Source organism: Meriones unguiculatus, chromosome 10, assembly GCF_030254825.1.
Source record: "Meriones unguiculatus strain TT.TT164.6M chromosome 10, Bangor_MerUng_6.1, whole genome shotgun sequence".
Classification (NCBI taxonomy): Eukaryota; Metazoa; Chordata; class Mammalia; order Rodentia; family Muridae; genus Meriones; species Meriones unguiculatus.
Genome location: NC_083358.1, coordinates 91445699 through 91466650, shown reverse-complemented (window position 1 = coordinate 91466650; position 20952 = coordinate 91445699). Strand labels below are relative to the sequence as shown.

At 39.2% G+C, this 20952-nt stretch overlaps 1 pseudogene; it reads right to left on the bottom strand.

Annotated features, from left to right (window-relative positions):
• The window catches only part of LOC110540885 (5'-nucleotidase domain-containing protein 2-like), a 38769-nt pseudogene extending 18593 nt beyond the window's left edge, over positions 1 to 20176 (bottom strand).
• Between the last annotated feature and the right edge of the window lie 776 nt (positions 20177 to 20952).

The following is a 20952-nucleotide window of genomic DNA, read 5'->3' as shown; positions in this document are numbered from 1 at the left end:
GTTTTCAGTAATTTTTTAAGTGGATTACTTGGCGGATTGTTGCTTTTCAGCTTCTTTAGTTCTTTATGTATACTGGATATGAGTATTACTCAGCAATGAAAAATAGGAAATCATGAAATTTGCAGGTAAATGGTGGGACCTGGAAAGGATCATCCTGAGTGAGTTGTCCCAGAATCAAAAAGACACACATGGTATATACTCACTCATATAAACATACAACATAGGATAAACCCACTAAAATTGGTACATCTAAACAAACTAAGCAAAAGAGAGGACCCTAACTAAAACGCTCAATCCCCATCCTGAAAGGCAAAGAGGATGGACATCCGAAGAAGAAGAAAACAGGAAACAACCTAGAAACCTGCTACAGAGGGCCTCTGAAATCCAGAAGAAGAAAACAGGAAACAAACTAGGAACCTACCACAGAGGGCCTCTGAAAGCCTCTGCCCTGCAGACTATCAAAGCAGATGCTGAGCCTGATGGTCAACTGTTGGGCAGGGTGAATACAATTTTATGTAAGAAGCAGGAAATAGCAAGAGCTGGAGAGGAGAGCAACAGAACAAGAAAATTTGAACACAGGGAACTTCCCAGAGACTCATACTCCAACCAAGGACTATTCATGGAGATAACCTAGAACCCCTGCACAGATGTAGCCCATGGCAGTTTAGAGTCCAAGTGGGTTACATAATAATGGGAAAGAGGGACTGCCTCTGACATAAACTGATTGGCCTGTCTTTAATCACCTCCCCATGAGGGGGGAGCAGCCTTACCAGGCCACAGAAGAAGACAATGCAGCCATTTCTGATGTGATCTGATAGACTAAGATCAGAAGGAAGGAGAGGAGGACCTCCCCTATCAGTGGACTTGGGCAGGAGCATGCATGCAGAATGGGGAGGAAGGGTGGGATCGGGAAGGGAGGAGAGAGGGGCTTATGGGGGGATACAAAATGAACAAAATGTAATTAATAATAATAATAATAAAGTAAAAAAAACGAGTAGGGTCCCATAACCCATAAAAATAAGCTTCTGAATACAGCTACCACTCTTCTTTGAAGGCCACATTTAGAAAAAAAACTTTCTCTCTATGAGAAAAAAATCAAAAACAAAAACATATGCAGAACAGATAGGCTGCACCTTTTGATAGGGAAGGTGACAGGGATAGTTTGCTTCCTGGTCATCCAAGTATTCTGGCTGACAGCTGAGTTTGTTCATTATTATTTCTCAAACTATTATCTAGGAGACACCGGATGTTTTCTTCAATTTCACCCTTGATGCCTCAGACATATTAATAAGTTTTGCAGATGCTGTGTTAATATTAAGAGATGAGGTGAGAGGAGAAAAAAATCACTTGTTTCTTATACATTAAATTAAAATGCCTTGACATCCTATTTCTTATTTTATGTATTAAATTCAAATGTATCATCCTTTGCTTGACATCTAGAGGGTGATAGTTCTTTAATGCCCAATCCTATGCCAGGTGAACAGAAAGAACAACTGAGGGGAAATATAATTCATAGGCAAGTGGCACCATTCAGAAACATCTGGTTTCCAAGATGTTGATTTGGTTACTAAGATGAATAAAGCCAAATCTCATCTGTAAACCAGACATATTTTATCTTTCTTTTTGCTATTATGATATTTCAGGAGTCCATGACTATGTTGGATAAGTTAAGGGTCATATTTGTCTTAGTTGGCTAAGATTTATTACTTCCGTTTTTGTATTTATGTGTTCAGATGTTTTTCCAGGAGTTGCTGATTTGTGTACATGAGTACACATATTGGCACAGTCCAGAAGAGGGTGACTGGTTCCTAGGAGCTAGAGGTACAGGTGCTAGCAAGCATCCTGACAGGAGTGCTGTCAGCAGAACTTAGATATTTGGAAGAGCAGTGTGAGCTCTTTACTGCAGAGTGGTTGCTCCAATCCCATACCTGAGCATTCTAAAATAAGATATGAGGGCATTTGTCTGTCTTCCACTTAAGACCATATTTGTACACATGAAAATCTCCATTTCTTTATTTACTAAGTTTTTCTTTTGAGCATAAAAACAATAACCTTTTCAAGGCAACCGTAATTTGATATATTTTCCCAGATCAATATGATCTTTTAATATGTATGTCATCATAGATATCTGGCAATATTTGCAACATTAACTGTGTTAGGCATGCTGTCATTCTTAACAGAAAAAAATAATGATTAAGATGTATAAATATATAAAATAAATGAGCAGATAGAAAATTTGGGTTTTCTGCCACAGCTCGAGAATCTTCCTTTAAATATATACAAAATCTCTAAAATCAATATTGTTTACATTTTTAAAAGATTTTCTTTAATATCAGATTACTGGGGGGAGGGAGGCCTATTTCTTCATTTATCATTCTTTCCCCAGCCACTTCATAACCTTGGCAAGGGTGGATAGTCCAAAATATATTGATTCTACTCTCAATGCATAGTAACTTGTTTTAATTTTTAAGGTAATTTCAATGTATTATAACAACAATAAAACATAAATTATCTCTTTAGATGTATTAAAGATGCCAGTATTCATATTATCTATCTATCTATCTATCTATCTATCTATCTATCTATCTATCTCTAGATCTCCCCTTTTTATCTTTTCTTTTGAGACAGAATGTCAATATGAAGCCGTAGCTTGGGTGGAATTCACTGTGTAGACCAGACTGGCTTCAAACTAAGAGATTCACCTGTGTCTGCCTCTGCCTCTGCCTCTGCCTCTGCCTCTGCCTCTGCCTCTGCCTCTGCCTCTGCCTCTGCCTCTGCCTCTGCCTCTGCCTCTGCCTCTGCCTCTGCCTCTGCCTCTGCCTCTGCCTCTGCCTCTGCCTCTGCCTCTGGGGTGCTGAGATTAAAGGCATGTGCGATCATAGCTAGACTTTACCATTCGTTCTCTCTATATATAGATATACCTTTTTACTTAAGAATAAGCTTCAGGGATAGTGATGGTTCAGAAACTTTTGCTCGTGTAGAGGACAGAGGTTGAGTTCTCAGCAAACACATAGTGCCTGTGCTCAAAAATGCCTGTCACTGCTTCCATGGAGTCTGATGTCCTTCTTTGAGATTCCACAAATAGTATCATTTATATGAATATACACAGACATGCAATATACATAAACATAAGGCGAATATATTGTCAGTTCTCTTAATTTGTTGCTGTGGATATGAGTTTCTATATAGCGGATTTTTTTTCCTCAATATAATTTGTTCCCACCTGATACCTTCTTTTAAGTAATATTTTTATTCTTTTTTGAGATTATAATTTAATTACGTTTCTGCCTTCCCTTCAGCCCTTTCAAACCTCCCGCATACCTCTCCCTACTCTTTTTCAAATCTATCGCCCCTTTTATCACTAATTGTTATGTCATGGCTATATGTAAGGATACATATAAATCCCTAAATATAACCTGTTCAGTCCATGTAATGTTACCTGTATGCGTGATTTCAGTGCTGAACGTTGGAGAAACAGTTTGTGTGCTCTACTCTGAGGAAGACCTCTCCTCCTCCCAGCTTTCTTTTGTTCCCTTCAGTTCTTAGTAAAGAGAAGCGAGGCCTGGTACTGTAATCCTAGCTAACTGCTCTATGCTAGTGAAGTCACAGATATTTGAGGAGAATGTACAACCACTAAATATTTACTAAATCTCTAACAACAATCTAAACATTTGCCCTCATACCCATAGATAACATGTCATCCTTACCCATCTTCAAGAAAACTTCTTTATGCAAGTGTCATAACCACTACAGAAAGTTGCAGCCAATCAGAGTGCAGAATTATGAAGCCCAGTTCCAGTGGCTGTATCCGCAAACATTCACTCACAATGCAGAACAATGGAAAAGAGTGGGCAGAAGGCTCTAAGAGACAGAGGAACAGAGTTTGCTATGAGATTGTGTCTCCTAGGAATGTCAGAAGCTACACTTCAAGTCTCACTAACAAGACTGCCAAAACTTGAGTTGAACAAGGATGATACCAATAAACATACCAGACTGTGTGAAGATTCAGTTTTATAGAAACTGGCTTTTTATTTTATTTTTTTTTTATCAGTTACATTTTATTAACTCTGTATCCCAGCCATGTCCCAATCCCTCATTCCCTCCCAGTCCCTCCCTCCCTCCCTCCCTCATCTCCACCGTGCCCCTTTCCAAGTCCACTGATAGGGGGGACCTCCTCCCCATTCATCTGATCCTGTTTTATCAGGTATCTTCAGGACTGGCTGCAAAGCCCTCCTCTGTGGCCTAACAGGACTGCTCCTCCCTTCGGGGGTGGGGAGACCAAAGAGCCAGTCATTGAGTTCCTGTTAGAAATAGTCCCTGTTCCCCTCACTTTGGGAAACCAATTGGTTACTGAGCTACCACAGGCTACATCTGAGTGGAAGTTCTAGGTTATATCCATACATGGTCCTTGGTTGAATGTCAGTCTCAGAAAAGACCCTGTGCCCAGATATATTTGGTCCTTGTGGAGCTCCTATCCTTTCCCCATCAGACTAACTCCCCTTCTTTCTTATGATTCCCTGTACTCTGCCAAAGGTTTGGTCATGAGTCTTTGCTTTGAAAACACTGCTAGTTAGAGTCTTTCAGATGCGCTCAGTAGACTCCTGTCATACGTTCAATGCACATCCCATCCGTCTTTCTAAATGAGGATTGATCATCTTACCCCATGCCCATTCAATTGATTATCTTTTTAGGTGTATAAATTTCATTATGTTTATCATATCTTATAGGTCTATATAAGTGAGTATATCCCATGTTTGTCTTTCTCCTTCTGGGATATTTCACTCAGAATGATCTTTTCTAGATCCCACCATTTGCCTGCAAATTTCATGATTTCCTCCTTTTTGATTGCTGAGTAGTATTCCATTGTATAAAAATACCACAATTTCTGTACCCATTCCACCGTTGATGGACATCTGGGTTGTTTCCAGGTTCTGGCTATTACAAATAGAGCTGCTATAAACATGGTTGAGCAAGTGTCCTTTTTGTGTACTTGAACAAACTTTGGGTATATACCTAGCAGGGGAATAGCTGGGTCTGGAGGAAGCACTATTCCTATTTGTCTTAGAAAGCGCCAGATAGCTTTCCAGAGTGGTTGTACCAGTTTACATTCCCACCAGCAGTGGAGGAGGGTTCCCCTTTCTCCACAACCTCTCCAGCATGTGTTATCGCTTGAGTTTTTCATCTTGGCCATTCTGATGGGTGTAAGGTGATATCTCAGGGTCGTTTTGATTTGCATTTCCCTGATGGCTAATGAGGATGAGCATTTCTTTAAGTGTTTTTCTGCCATTCGATATTCCTCTGTCGAGAATTCTCTGTTTAGCTCTGTTCCCCATTTTTTAATTGGATTACTTGGTTTGCTGCTTTTCAGCTTCTTTAGTTCTTTGTATATACTGGATATTAGTCCTCTGTCAGATAAAGGGTTAGTGAAGATTCTTTCCCAATCTGTAGGCAGTCGTTTTGTTTTGATGACAGTATCCTTTGCTTTACAGAAACTTTTCAGTTTCATGAGGTCCCATTTATTGATTGTTGCTCTTAGAGCCTGTGCTGTTGGTGTTCTGTTCAGGAAGTTGTCTCCTGTGCCAATGAGTTCTAGGCTGTTCCCCACTTTTTTTTCCAATTGATTTAGGGTATCTGGTTTTATGTTGAGGTCCTTGATCCACTTTGACTTTAGTTTTGTGCAGGGTGATAAATATGGATCTATTTTCATTTTTTTGCATGTAGACATCCAGTTGGTCCAGCACCATTTGTTGAAGATGTTGTCTTTTTTCCATTGAATGGAATTGGCTTCTTTGTCGAATATCGAGTATTCATAGGTGTGTGGATTTATTTCTGGGTCTTCTATGCGGTTCCATTGATCCTCCTTTCTGTTTCTATGCCAGTACCATGCAGTTTTTATTACTGTTGCCCTGTAGTACAGCTTGAGATCAGGAATGGAGATACCTCCAGATGATCTGTTGTTGTACAGGATCGTTTTGGAGATTCTGGGTTTTTTGTTTCTCCATATGAAGCTGAGAATCTTTTTTTCAAGGTCTGTAAAGAATTGAGTTGGTATTTTGATGGGAATTGCATTGAATCTGTAGATTGCTTTTGGCAGTATGGCCATTTTCACAATGTTAATCCTACCAATCCATGAGCACTGGAGATCTTTCCATCTTCTGATATCTTCTTCGATTTCTTTCTTCAGAGACTTGAAGTTTTTCTCAAACAGGTCTTTCACTTGCTTGGTTAGGGTCACACCAAGGTACTTTATGTTATTAGTTGCTATTGTGAAGGGTGTTGTTTCCCTAATTTCTTTCTCAGCTTTTTTGTCTTTGGTATATAGGAGGGCTTCTGATTTTTTTGAGTTGATTTTGTATCCTGCCACTTTGCTGAAGGTGTTTATCAGCTGAAGGAGTTCTCTGGTTGAATTTTTGGGGTCGCTCATGTATACTATCATATCATCTGCAAATAGTGACACTTTGACCTCTTCCTTTCCGATTTGTATCCCCTTGATCTCCTTTAGTTGTCTTATTGCTCTGGCTAGGACTTCAAGTACTATGTTGAAGAGATATGGGGACAATGGACAGCCTTGTCTTGTCCCTGATTTCAGTGGGATTGATTTAAGTTTCTCTCCATTGAGTTTGATGTTAGCTATAGGCTTGTTATATATTGCCTTTACTATGTTTAGGTATGTGCCTTGTATCCCTGATCTCTCCAAGACTTTAAACATGAATGGGTGTTGGACTTTGTCAAATGCTTTTTCGGCATCTAAGGAGATGATCATGTGGTTTTTCTCCTTCAGTTTGTTTATGTAGTGGATTACATTGATGGATTTCCGTATGTTGAACCACCCTTGCATGCCTGGGATGAAGCCTACTTGGTCATGGTGGATGATATCTTTGATGTGTTCTTGGATTCGGTTTGCAAGTATTTTATTGAGTATTTTTGCGTCAATGTTCATAAGAGAGATAGGCCTAAAGTTCTCTTTTTTTGTTGGGTCTTTGTGTGGTTTAGGTATTAAGGTGACTGTGGCATCATAGAATGAGTTTGGTAGTGTTCCTTCTGTTTCTATTTTGTGGAATAGCTTGAGGAGAATTGGAGTTAGCACTTCTTTGAAGGTCTTGTAGAATTCTGCACTGAAGCCATCTGGTCCAGGGCTTTTTTTGGAGGGGAGACTGTTAATGACTGCTTCGATTTCCTTGGGAGATATAGGGCTATTCAGTCTTTCTACCTGATCTTGACTTAGTTTTGGTAGATGGAATCTTTCAAGAAAATTATCCATTTCATTTAGATTCTCAAATTTTGTGGCATATAGGCTTTTGTAGTATGACCTAATAATTGTTTGGATTTCCTCAGTGTCTGTGGTTATGTCCCCATTTTCATTTCTGATTTTGCTGATCTGGATAGTTTCTCTCTGCTTTTTAGTTAGTTTGGCTAAGGGTTTGTCTATCTTGTTGATTTTCTCAAAGAACCAGCTTTTTGTTTCATTGATTCTTTGGATAGTTTTATTTGTTTCTAGTTGATTGATTTCAGCCCTTAGTTTGATTATTTCCAGCCGTCTGCTCCTCTTGGGTGTATCTGCTTCTTTTTTTTCTAGGGTTTTCAGTTGGGCCATTAAGTTGTTTGTATGTGATGTTACGAATTTCTTCTTGCAGGCACTTAGTGCTATAAATTTTCCTCTGAGCACTGCTTTCAATGTGTCCCATAAATTTGGGTATGTTGTGCCTTCCTTTTCATTGAATTCTAGGAAGTCTTTAATTTCTTTCTTTATTTCTTCCTTAACCCAGCTGTCATTGAGTAGTAAGTTGTTCAGTTTCCATGTGCGTGTCGGCTTTTTGTTGTTTCTGTTGTTGTTGAGGTCGAGCTTTAGTCCATGGTGGTCAGATAGTATACAAGGGATTATTTCAATCCTTTTGTATCTGTTGAGGCTTGCTTTGTGGCCCACTATATGGTCTATTTTGGAAAAGGTTCCATGGGGTGCTGAAAAGAAGGTGTACTCTTTTGAGTTTGGGTGAAATGATCTGTAGACGTCTATTAGGTCCATTTGATTTAGGGATTCTGTGAGTGCTTTTATTTCCCTATTTGGTGTCTGTCTAGTTGATCTGTCCCTTGGTGAGAGTGGAGTGTTGAAGTCTCCCACTATTAAGGTATTAGGATCAACGTATGATTTAAGCTTTAATAATGTTTCATTTACGAATGTCGGTGCTCTTGTATTTGGAGCATAGATATTCAATATTGTGATGTCCTCTTGGTGGATTTTTCCTTTGATGAGAATATAGTGGCCCTCCTTATCTTTTTTGATTAACTTGGGTTGAAAGTCTATTTTATTAGATATTAGGATGGCTACTCCAGCTTGTTTTCTGGAACCATTTGCTTGAAAAACAGTTTTCCAGCCCTTTACTCTGAGGTAGTGTGCCCCGCCAGTTCAGTACTGCTCCGCTGCCATGTCCCGCTGTAACTGGAGACTGGCTTGCTAGTCCCAATGCTTTCTGGGAAGTCCTGGGATCTCTTCGTTGTGCTCTCCAAGCTTGGGAGGCCCAGTGCCTGGTGTGTCCAGGTTGTATGACGTTTCTGCCTGGTTTTGGTGAGTATATAGCGTATTCTCTGTCACTGTGGGATTGGGCGGGCCGTACCGTCAGTGATGGCGATCCTGCGGAGCTAGTATGGTGTCTAGCAGATTCGCGCCCTGGGAGGATGGTGCAGCCGCTGCGCGAATCTGGGACTCCGGGGCACGTACTGCTGGCTTTTGTCTGCCGCTAAAGTGCTTGGGGCTCCGTCTCAGTGGTTGTATACCCCAGGCAGTTAGGTCTGCGCTGAGAAAGATGAGTCCGCTGTGCTGCTGTGCAGAGGAGGAAGGAGGTCTGGGGGAAGGGAGTGCCGCAAGAACAAAGGATCTTTTCTCTCCTTCCCCAAGCAAGTCTCCGGGTGACCGGAGGCCAAAGTTTTCACCTCCTGCGATGTTCTCTGGTGTTCAGAAAGCCTCGCTGTGGTTTTCCTGGGTTGGGGGTCCTTCCATTCTCCAACTCAGAAGATCAGGTATCCCACCGCTCAGAAACTGTGTGTGCTAGTCGCCATCTTGGCTCCGCCCCCCTTTTTATTTTTTAAAGTCAAAGAGTAAGTTGCAAACATCTTTATTTTTACATACATGAGTCTAAAAATCACTAGTCAACTAATAGAGATGTTACTACTATATAATTTATGGACCTTATCAAAATACCAAAAATTATTCCAGTAACTAATCCCATATCAGTATTGCTTTCTTGATTTGTTGGTTTATTATCGTTTAACCTGGAAGAGTGCTCCTCCATTTCACTGTATGCTTTTGAAGAGTTTAATTAAATGATTTTGTTTTTGCAGGATTTTAATTTGATTCTCTTCACAATTAGATTCAGGGTAGGAATGTTGGTCAAGAAGTGCATGGAGTGTCACTATGCCTTTCAACTACATGTCTCAATATTCACTGATAATTTGCTTCAATAGAAGTAGTTTTAAATGTGATAGGTGTGCAAAATTGAAGACTACCACAATACTATACTCTAAGTTATTTTTTTTCAGTTATTTTTATTAATTTATATTTTATTTATTAAAATTTATTCACTTTGCATTTCAGTTGTAGCCCCCTCCTTCCTTCCCTCCCAATCCCACACTCCCTCCCTCTTCTTCTCCTATGCCCCTCCCCCAGCCCACTCATAGGGGAGGTCCTCCTTCCCTTCCCTCTGACCCTAGCCTATCAGGTTTCATCAGGACTGGCTACATTGTCTTCCTCTGTTGCCTGATAAGGCTCTTCCCTCTCAGGGGTTGGTCATCAAAGGGCCAGCCTCTGAGTTCATGTCAGAGAGAGCCCCAGTTCCCTTACTAAGGCACCCACTTGGAGACTGAGATGCCATGGGCTACATCTGAGCAGGGGTTCTAGGCTATATCCATACATGGTCCTTCGTTGGAATATTGGTCTCAATCCTCATTTAGAAAAGCAAACTGAACGGGCATTGGACAAAAGAGAAAACAGGGAACAGGACAGCAGCCTACCACAGAAGGCCTCTGAAAGACTCTACACAACAGGGTATGGAAGCAGATGCTGAGACTCATAGCCAAACTTTGAGCAGAGTGCAGGGAATCTTATGTATGTTATTTTTTTTCACACAGTAGTATCTGTGAGAAGACACTTTAAGATAATACAAATATTCTTGTGTTTATTACACTCTTTTCCACTACGTTAGAATTCATTGATGATTCTCATGTGAATATTTACTGCTCTAATGATTTCAAAACAATGACATTTTTATCATTCGTATCCATCATAGAAAAGAGGTATAGAGAATGGATCAAAATAACAAAACAAAACAAAGAAATCCAAGTTTGTGGCTATCAGTCTATTTATACCTGGTTCTTACACTTGTCATACGCCTCTTTGCAGACATGGCCCTGGGTTACTACCAACCACACATGGGGCAGAGAGGCACCTGCTCTTGTTATAATATGTTCACTTACAGTCTCTGCAGTTGCTGAAGTCTGTGGTAGAGCAATATCCTTGGATAGTGCAGGAACAGTTGTGGTCCCAAAGAGTTCAAGTAGGTGCTGCAGTCATAGGTCAGGAGAAGACATGGCACTCGGGATTTCCTCAGGATTTTCTTCTATTTCTATCATTCTTTCTACCAGAAAACTTTTTGTCTCCAGTATTTTCATGGTAAGAAAATGTTATACACACTAATTTTATCCCACAGACTTGTTCAGAGTTCCTTACATCTCACCACCACAACTGCCCTGTGCTTTTATCCATTGATTTTTATTTATGTATTTTATGTATATTGCAAAAGAGTGCTCTATTTGCAAGTATGCCTCCATGACAGAAGAGAGCATCGGATCCCATTAGAGATGGTTGTAAGCCATGATAAAGTTGCTGGTAATTGAACTCAGGACTTCTGGAAAAGAAGCCAGTTCTTTTAACCAGTGAAACACCTCTCTAGACTTTATTAATTTTTTAACAATGTGTTTGTTGCCTTATATACTTGTATATTTGGTTTATAAACATATTCCTATCTGAATCATGTGCAATTAGACAATGCTTACTCCAATTTTCTATTTTTGCTTTTAATGTTTGCAATTCTGTCATATAAGGCAAAGAATACTATCTCTTATATTTCCAATGTATTTATTTACTTTCTTATAAGGTACTTAAAAACACAGCTTAATAAATTTTATTTTTCTTTGGCAAAACTGTCCACAATTCAGGAAGGATACTATTAATTCATGTTTTAAAACCTGAATAATTTATGAGGAAGTTATATGGAATTTACCATCACTCATTCTTCTCAACAAGTTGTCAACCTAAATACTCTAAATAATAATAGTTATAAAATAATTTTAAGGTTTTTTTATTTTCTTTTTTGTTATTAATTACAGTTTATTGACTTTGTATCCCAATTGTACCTTCCTCCTCCCCTCCCAAACCTACCCTTCCTCCCCCTGCCTGATACCCCAACCAAGGACCATTCATGGAGATAACCTAGAATCCCTGCACAGATGTAGCCCATGGAAGCTCAGTGTCCAAGCGGGTTCCGTAGTAATGGGAACAGGGACTGTCTCTGACATGAACTGTTTGGCCTGCTCTTTGATCACCTCACCCTCCAGGGGGTGTAGCCTTACCAGGCCACAAAGGAAGACAATTTTTAAGGTTTTTAAACATTTTTTTTTACTCTTAAATTTAGGGACTGTCTCACATGAACTCAGTGGTTAGCTCTTTGACCACCTCCCCCTAATGGGAAAACAGTTTTGCCAGGCCACAGAGGAGGATAATGGAGCTAGTTCTGATAAGACTTGATAAGCTAGGGTCAGGTGGAAGGTGAGGAGGATCTCCCCTATCTATGGACTTGGAGATAGGAAGAAAGGAGAGGGGGTGAGATTGGGAGGGGCTGAGGGAGGGGACTACAGCTGGTATACAAAGTGAGTAAACTGTAATTAATATAAAAATTAAAAAAGAAAAAATATGTATGTAGTTTTTTTTTAATCTAAATTTGTCCAACAACATAATTGGCTATTGAGTAGTTCTTTCATGCTTTGAAACTCATCAATCCCATTATGGTTTACATGAGCAAAGCACACACACACACACTCCTAGATATAGATCCCTCTCATTTTGGATCAGGCTGTTTCAGTCTCTCCTTTGTGTAAACTCTTGTCTTACTTCATTAAATAAACATCTGATTGAAGGGTATGTGTGTCTATTGGATCTTTTTTTCTTTACAAAGGTCAAAGGAGAAAACTTTACATGCTAAACAGAAAGGAAGTTAATAAAATGCATTAATATTTTTCTGTAATTCTCTTCCTTGTCAGAGTTATTTTACATTTTACAGCTTTCATAAAACTTTAATAATCCTTCTAGCAAATTCTTAGCTTGTCTCAGATACCTGCTAAATAGTAGCAAGTATATTACTTTTAATTTCCTTTTCCACTGATAGAAAAACCACCGTCTAACCCTTGTGTTTTCTTGTAGATAGTGAAGATAAACTTCTAAAGAAAAAAAAATATTTGACCTAAGGCAAAATCATGTTCTATGTGTGAATATTTTTTAATTTATAGTATGATTTTTAGTAAATTTGATAAATACCATATGACTTATTTCCAATTCAGTTTAATCCAGATACCAAAGTATTAGTTAATAGTCAAAATAATTGAGAGAATGTTCTATTATCTGCCTTGCATACTTAAAAAAAAAATTGAGGATTTAAACTGAACTCAAAGTACTTCCAATCCAAATGAAGAATATATGTATTTCTTTACCTCACCACAAGCTATAAGAAATAATTAAATATGTGCCACAGATTTTTTTTAAATCTATTCGGGAGTCTGCCAGGTTGTCCTCTGAGAGATGCTACCCAGCAGTGCCTCAAAAGATATGCTGAGACATACACACCCAAACATTGGGTTTAGGATTAGAGATAGGGCATAAGGAGTCTTGTAGAAAAGTGGGAGGAAAGAGAAAATGACCCAGAGGTGACAGAAGCCCCAAAAGAAGACCAACAGAGCCAACTCATCATGGCCCAGAGGGTCTTGCTGAGACTGAAATATTAACCAAGGACAATGCAAGAAATGGATCTAGACACCCAACAAAGATGTAGCAGATGGGCAGCATAGGCTTCATGTGGATTCTCTAGTAAGGAAAGTGAGGACTGTATCAGACATGGACTGATTGGATAGCTTTTAGAACACTTCCTTCTGGCAGGACTGCTTTTGCCAGGCCACAAGGTCAGCCAGGTGGATGGGAAAGGAAGTTCATTTTTTCTGAGGAACAGGAGAGGGAAAAGAAGAAGGGGGGGGGTAGAACTGAGAGTGGAGGAGGGATGTGGCTACAACCAGGATGTAAAGTGGATAAAAAATAAAATAATTAAATATAAATTAAATAACTTCAGGTAATATACTGAAATAAAATAATGTGTTATGGCCATGAGTTCCATTTGTAGAAAATGGATTCAGTGAATATTTAAGAGTGTCACCATTCCCACTAGCAATAGCGGAGGCTTCCTCTTTCTCCACATCCTCTCCAGCAAGTATTGTCACTTGAGTTTTTGACCTTAGCCATTCCGATGGGTTTAAGGTGATATCTCAGGGTCTTTTTGATTTGAATCTCCCTGAAGACTAAGGACATTGAGCATGTCTTTAAGTGTTTCTCTGCTATTCTATATTCATCTACAGAGAATTCTCTGTTTATCTCTGTACCCCATTTTTTAATTGGATTACTTTATTTGTTACTTTTTAACTCTTAAGTTTTTCTTATGTTGTGGATATTAGCCCTCTGTAACACATAGGGTTGGTGAAGATCCTCTTCTAGCCTGTAGGCTGTCATATTTGTTCTGACAACAATGTCCTTTACTTTACCAGAAGCTTTTCAGTTTCTTGAGGTCCAATTTATTGATTGTTGATCTTAGAGTCTGTGCTGTTGGTGTTCTGTTCAAGAAGTTATCTCCTATTCCAATGAGTTCTAGGCTCTTCCCTACTTTTTCTTCTAACCAATTTAGTGTGTTTGGTTTTATGTTGAGATCTTTGATCCACTTAGACTTTAGTTTTGAGCAGAGTGATAAAAATGGGTCTATTTTCATTTTTCTGCATGTAGACATCCAGTTAGACCAGCACCACTTGTAGAAGATGCTGTCTTTTTGCCATTATATGGTTTTGGCTTCTTTGTCAAAAATCAAGTATCTGTAGTTGTGTGGATTTTTTTCTGGGTCTTTGTACTACTGCTTTGGAAATCAATATGGTGCTTTTTCAGACAATTAGGAATAGTGCTTCATCAAGATCCAGCTATACTACTCCTAGGCATATATCCAAAATATGCTCAAGAACACAATAAGGACATTTGTTCAACCATGTTTATAGCAGCTTTATTTGTAATAGTCGGAACCTGGAAAAAACCCAGATGTCCCTCAGCTGAGGAATGGATATAGAAATCGTAGTACTTGTATACAATGGAATACTACTCAGCAATTAAAAAGAAGGAAATCATGACATTTGCAGACAAATGGTGGGATCTAGAAAAGATCACCCTGAGTGAGGTATCCCAGAAACAGAAAGACACACACAGTATATACTCACTTATAAGTGGATACTAGACCTATAATTTAGGTTAAACATACTGAAATCTGTACACCTAATGAATCTAAGCAAGAAGGCGGTCCCTGGGTATTATGATCAATCCTCACTCAGAAAGACAAATGGGATCATCATTGGAAGAAGGAGAAAACAGGAAACAGGACAGAAGCCAACCACAGAGGGCCTCTGAAAGACTCTACCCAGCAGTGTATTAAAGCAGATACGGAGACTCTTAATCAAACTTTGGGCAGAGTTCAGGGAATCTTATGAAAGAAAGGGGAGATAGTGGGACCTGGAGAGGACAGGAGCTCCACAAGGAAAGCAACAGAACCAAAATATCTGGGCACAGGAGTCTTTTCTGAGACTGATACTCCAACCACGGACCATTCATGGATATAACCTAGAACCCCTTCTCAGAGGTAGCCCATGGCATCTCAGTTTCCATGTGGCTTCCCTAGTAAGGGGAACAGGGACAGTCTCTGACATGATCTCAGTGGCTGGCTCTTTGACCACCCCCTCTCTGATGGGGGAGCAGATTTGCCAGGCCACAGAGGAAGACAATGCAGCCAATCCTGATGATACCTGACAAGCTAAGGTCAGATGGAAGGAGAGGAGAACCTCCCCTATCAGGGGACTAGGAGAAAGGAATGGGAGGAAATGAGAGGGGGTGGGATTTGAAGGGAATGAGGGAGGGAGCTACAGCTGCGATACAAAGTGAATAAACTGTGATTAATGTAAAAAAAATAAAAATTTAATATAAAACAAGTGTCATTGTAACCAAAACAATATAAATATATAGTTCTTTTTAAAAAAGCACAAGACTATCACTAATAGACATATTGCCTAGCAAACCCCTGAACCCATAAAGTTTCCAAAATTCCAAAATGACTTCTAAAGTTTGAGTTGAACATGAACAACCCTAATAGACATGACAAAGTGTAAGGGAAAGTTCATGAGACCACAGCTCTACACAAAGACCTATACGCAATGAAAGAAAGCTGGGAGTCAGAGAGGTAGCCCTATCCAGGGAAAAATACACCAACTGGTTGTCCAATGCCAAACCATCAGCCCTGAAAAGCCACATAGAAGTGACTTTGTGCAGACCAAACAGGTTACATATTTGTATATGAATGCATGCAATCACAATTAGTGGGAAAAAAAAAAGAGGTGATGAATTTAAAAAAGAGCAGAAAATGGTAATGGGAAGAAGGCATGGAGGGAGGAAAGGGAGAGGTGTCATAATTATATCATAATCTCAAAAAAAAAGGAAAAAAAAAGGACTAACCTGGTTAGTGCCACCCAGTTTGCATTGCAGAGACAGTATCTGTTTTTCTCTGGGTTCAATTTGAAACTCCAGGACAGCCTTTCCTTTTTCAGCACATAGACACTACATTTGTTGCAGGTGATCTATCTTCATTGAAAGCTTCACTCAAGTGCCTTCAGCGCTTAATGCTGTTAACAAGAATAGGGGCTGTCTTAATCCACTGTCAAGAGAGATCCATGAGAAATGGCAGGGACGATGAGGAGAAAATACATAAACATAAAAGAGGCTCTGTGGAAATTAAAAATGCAAGCAATAAACACAACCTGACAAATGAACTTTGAAAGGAGGAACAAACTTGCAATTTCAAACAGAAGATTTCAGGGAGTTAGCCATAAAAGAATTACCACGGAAAGGTAGATAATGTTTTAAATCTTCCCTTTCCTTATCCGTGAAAGGACTATTGACCTAGAGTTCTGAGATATTGAGAGAATATAAAATGACCTTGCCTCAACACTTAGGGTGAAATAAATTAAACTTATTTGCTAAGTAAGCTTGGGGTTTATTGGCTATTTGTGACAGGCTGGTTTATTATTAGGTTGTTTTTAATAAATGGAGATAGGATAAATTGGGAAGGAAAATATTCCTGGTCATCTTAGCTCATTTAAGCATCCCCTGTGAATTACTCATTAATTCTGGTTTAACCTTCAGCCTAAAAATCTATGAGTTTATGAATCTTAATCTTTAAAATATGACAACAAACAGGCTTTGTTCTCCATCCTCTATGAAAAATATTATTGCAGATTATTGTGTAGAATTACATTTTATACTGTAATTCTGGTTTTATTCTTGATATTAATAAATTACAAATATCATGGCAGGGATATTTGTAAAAGGGTTTGGAGAAAAGTAATCAACAAATTTTGATTTTAATGAAGACCAGAGTTTAAATCTCCTGAGCTTACAGATAACCTCCCCCCTGGAGGTGCAGTCTTCCCTGGCCACAGAGGAGGTCAATGCAACCTGTCCTGATAAGACCAGATAGGCAGATGAAAGGGGAGTAGGACTAGGGGAGGGGCATGGGGGAAAAGACAGAGGGAGCTTGGTATTGAGAGGAGACAAGGGAGGGGGCCCCAGCTGGGATACAAATTGAATAAATTGTAATAAGTGATAATAATAAAAAAGATGTTTAATCATACAACAAGGACATTTGCTCAACCATGTTCACAGCACCTTTATTCATAATAGCCAGAGTCTGGAAACAACTCAGATGACCCTCAAAGGAGGAATGGATGCAGAAATACACAATGGAATACTACTCAGCAATTAAAAACAAGAAAATCATGAAATTTACAGGCAAATGGTGGGAACTAGAAAAAATCATCTTGAGTGAGGTATCCCAGAAGCAGAAAGATACACATGGTATATACTCACTTATAAGTGAAATATAGTCATATAATGTAAGATAAACAATGACAACAACAAATGGATATTTAATTAGGTTTTGCAGTCTTGGTGCTTCCCTGGGGAGGTGTGAGGTGGAGACAAGAAACTCCCAGAAAGTTCAATGGCCAGTTATCCTGGCATAGGCAAGATAAGAATACTGAAGGGCTCCTGCTTCAAACAAGGCAAAAGATAGGACCCACCTGTGAAGATATCCCCTGACTTCCATATGTATGCCATGGTTTCCAAGCACTCATATTCATACACAAGGATGCTTGTACATGAAGTCACACATTACAGAAACACACACACAATGTTTCATTTAATTTTTAAAATTTTAGTATTAATTTCTTTCACAGTTTATTCATTCTATAACCTGATTGAAGCCCCCTCCCTCAACTTCCCCCTTTTCCACTCTCCCTCCCACTATCAATCATCCTCTGCCTCTAGTCCTCTGAAAGGGGGAGTTCTCCACTATTACCATCCACCCATAGCTTGTCAAGTCTCATCAGGACTGCCTGGATCCTCTTCCTCTGTGGCCTGGAAAGGCTGCATCATCAGGGGCGAGTGATCAAAGAGCAGGCAACTGAGTTCATGACAGAGGAAACTGCTGCCCTCACTCAGAGATCCACATGGAGACACGGCTGCCAATCAACCACATTTGAGCAGGTGGTCTAGATCCTCTCCATGCATGGTCCCTTGGTTGGTGCATCAGCCTCTGCAGGACCCCCTTGGCACAGATCTTTTAATTTTGTTGGTCTCCTTGTGGGGATCCTGTCCCCTCCATGTCCCTCTATTCACACACTGATCTTCTTCCATACTCCCTGTACTCTGCCCAAAGTTTGGCTGTGAATCTCAGCACCTGCCTAGATCCCCTTTTGGGTAGATCCTTTCAGAGTACCTTCTTATAGTAGGCTTCCATCCTGTTTCCTCTCTTCCACCATTTCTGGTATCTATCCTGTTTGCCATTCTGAATAAGATTTTTTTTTATATTTTTTATTTTATTTTTTTTATGTTTTTTATCAGTTACATTTTATTAACTCTGTATCCCAGCCGTGTCCAGATCCCTCATTCCCTCCCAGTCCCTCCCTCCCTCCCTCATCTCCACCGTGCCCCTTTCCAAGTCCACTGATAGGGGGGACCTCCTCCCCATTCATCTGATCCTGTTTTATCAGGTATCTTCAGGACTGGCTGCAAAGCCCTCCTCTGTGGCCTAACAGGACTGCTCCTCCCTTCGGGGATGGGGAGACCAAAGAGCCAGTCATTGAGTTCCTGTTAGAAATAGTCCCTGTTCCCCTCACTTTGGGAAACCAATTGGTTACTGAGCTACCACAGGCTACATCTGAGTGGAGGTTCTAGGTTATATCCATACATGGTCCTTGGTTGAATGTCAGTCTCAGAAAAGACCCTGTGCCCAGATATATTTCTGAATAAGATTTAATCATCCTCCCTAGGGCCCTCCTTAGAGTTTAGCTTCTTTAGGCCTGTAGATGGCTATCCTATATTATACAGTTAATATCAGCTTATAAGTGAGTGTATAGCATGCCTGTCTTTCTGTTTCTGGGTTACCTCACTCAGGATGATCTCCCTCCCATGTCCAGCTTCCCTTCCCAACTTCTCAGGGTCCTTTTCTTTGTTATATCATCTTTGTTACTTATCTAAGAATAAATATATAAATATAACTGCTGGGTCCATTCAGTGTTGCTTGTCTGTATGTTTCCAGAAAGTATTATTTGTCATTGGATAAGAAATTAGAGGGTTCATCCCTGGGAAAGCTAATTCCCCCTTTCTAATCTATTGTTAAATGCTTGTTGCTCTTCATCTAGGGGTAGGACCCTGTGGGATTTTCTCCAGTTATATTGATTTAGAAATATTTATTGCATTCACTTTTATTGTTCACTGTCTCCAAACCATACAAGTGGTAGTTATAATGTTGCAAAATTTGCGTTCTACTTTTATATTAAGTTTTTATGATGTATATATCAACCAAAGAGTGATTATTATGAATTAACTGTGATATTAGTTATGACTGATATAAAAATGTAAGTCAGTATCCAAACACATAGATTGCTTTCCTTGAGACGGTCATGGTTGAAATTTGCTTTCCACATCCTGTGGTAGACAATAGATAAGCAAGAATGCCACCTGTATGTAATGGAATCTTATTCGGCCTTGCAAAGGAAAGATATTAGAATATGAGTGAAACCTTGATGGCATTTTCATTGGAAACTGTGGGAAGATGGTCCCATATGCCCATGTACTTGATTTGGTCCCCGGTTTGGGGAATTCCTCAGTAAGAATTAGGACATGTGGCCTTGGAGATGTGTCACAGAGGGCAGGCTGTGAGGTTTCAAAATCCACACTATTCTCTCTGCCTCCAGCAAGATTCCACATGGAAGCCCTCAGCTATATTACTAAATGCCATGCGTGCTTACAGCTGCCATTCTCCCCACCAAGATGGTCATGAACTCCTGCCCTCTGGAGCCATGAGACCCAAAGTAAACATTTTCTTTTATGAGTTGCTTTGTTCATAGTATTTTATTACATAAACTGCAAAGTAACTAAGACAGAAACCACGGGGAAAATATAGGGTACTATCAACTAAACCAGCAAAATTTAAGGACAATTTAAAATGTAGCATACACAGAAGCTCTCCTTGTCTTCATCTGAAAAATTAAAAGAGAATGTTAGGTTATGACTAAGGGCAATAATATTAACAAAGGACCTTTAAAATTAATTATTCTAAAACTTTAATCACTCTAACAATTAAAAAAAATCGTTCAGCAATATTAGGGATATTTCACAGCCATCTCAAAAAATTTCCCTCTTAAAAAATTGGAGGTCCACATACCCGCCAAACAGGAGCTCTGTATGATCTTGGTAACCACCATTCATTTTGTTTTTCGACATGTTTACTTCTATAACTAATTTAGTTTAGTGAAAGCACAGTTTTTTCATTGTTTATTTCACATCCCATAATATATTCAAAGTTAACCTATATGTTAATAAATCAGGATATCTTTACATTGTACAGTTGAGTTTGACATTTAAAAAAACTATTGAATTGCAATTACCTCATCTCATATTATGTATACAATTATTTATGTATATATTTTATGTATACATTTTCAGTAAATTATTTATGATTTAATAAGGCCATGTTAATTAGACATGATGACTGACATGGTGAAGGCATTATCCCCCTTGCTCCTTTTTAATGCTTATTGATGTCTTGTTAAACTAGTTTTAAAACTGTTTCATACCTCAAGGTCCAAAGGCTCAAGTTCCTAAGTTGGAGGAGTTTCTTGCCAGACTTTCATCTTTGTTGAATATTTCCCAGTGGTTTCTGAAATGAGTCCCTCTGAGGATATTGTTGAAATATTGTGTGCACTGCTGCTCGTTGAAGCCAAGAAATGCTGCAGAGCTGCTCACGTGAGCTGTTCTAATGGTTCCTGTTTAGTAGCAACTGAGGAATTCTTGCAGATGGGTTTATAATAACACTTTGTTAATGTTTTTTTCTTTCCTTCTTCTTCTTTTTTTTTTTTTTTTTTTGTACAATGCCTTTTCATCCCAAGGAAACCCAAGAGGAAACTATAGCATTCAGGAACAGTGTTTGCATATTAATTAATATATGCCTGAAGTTTTAAGTGTTCCTTCTTAAAATGCTAAATGTGCCTAGTGAAATT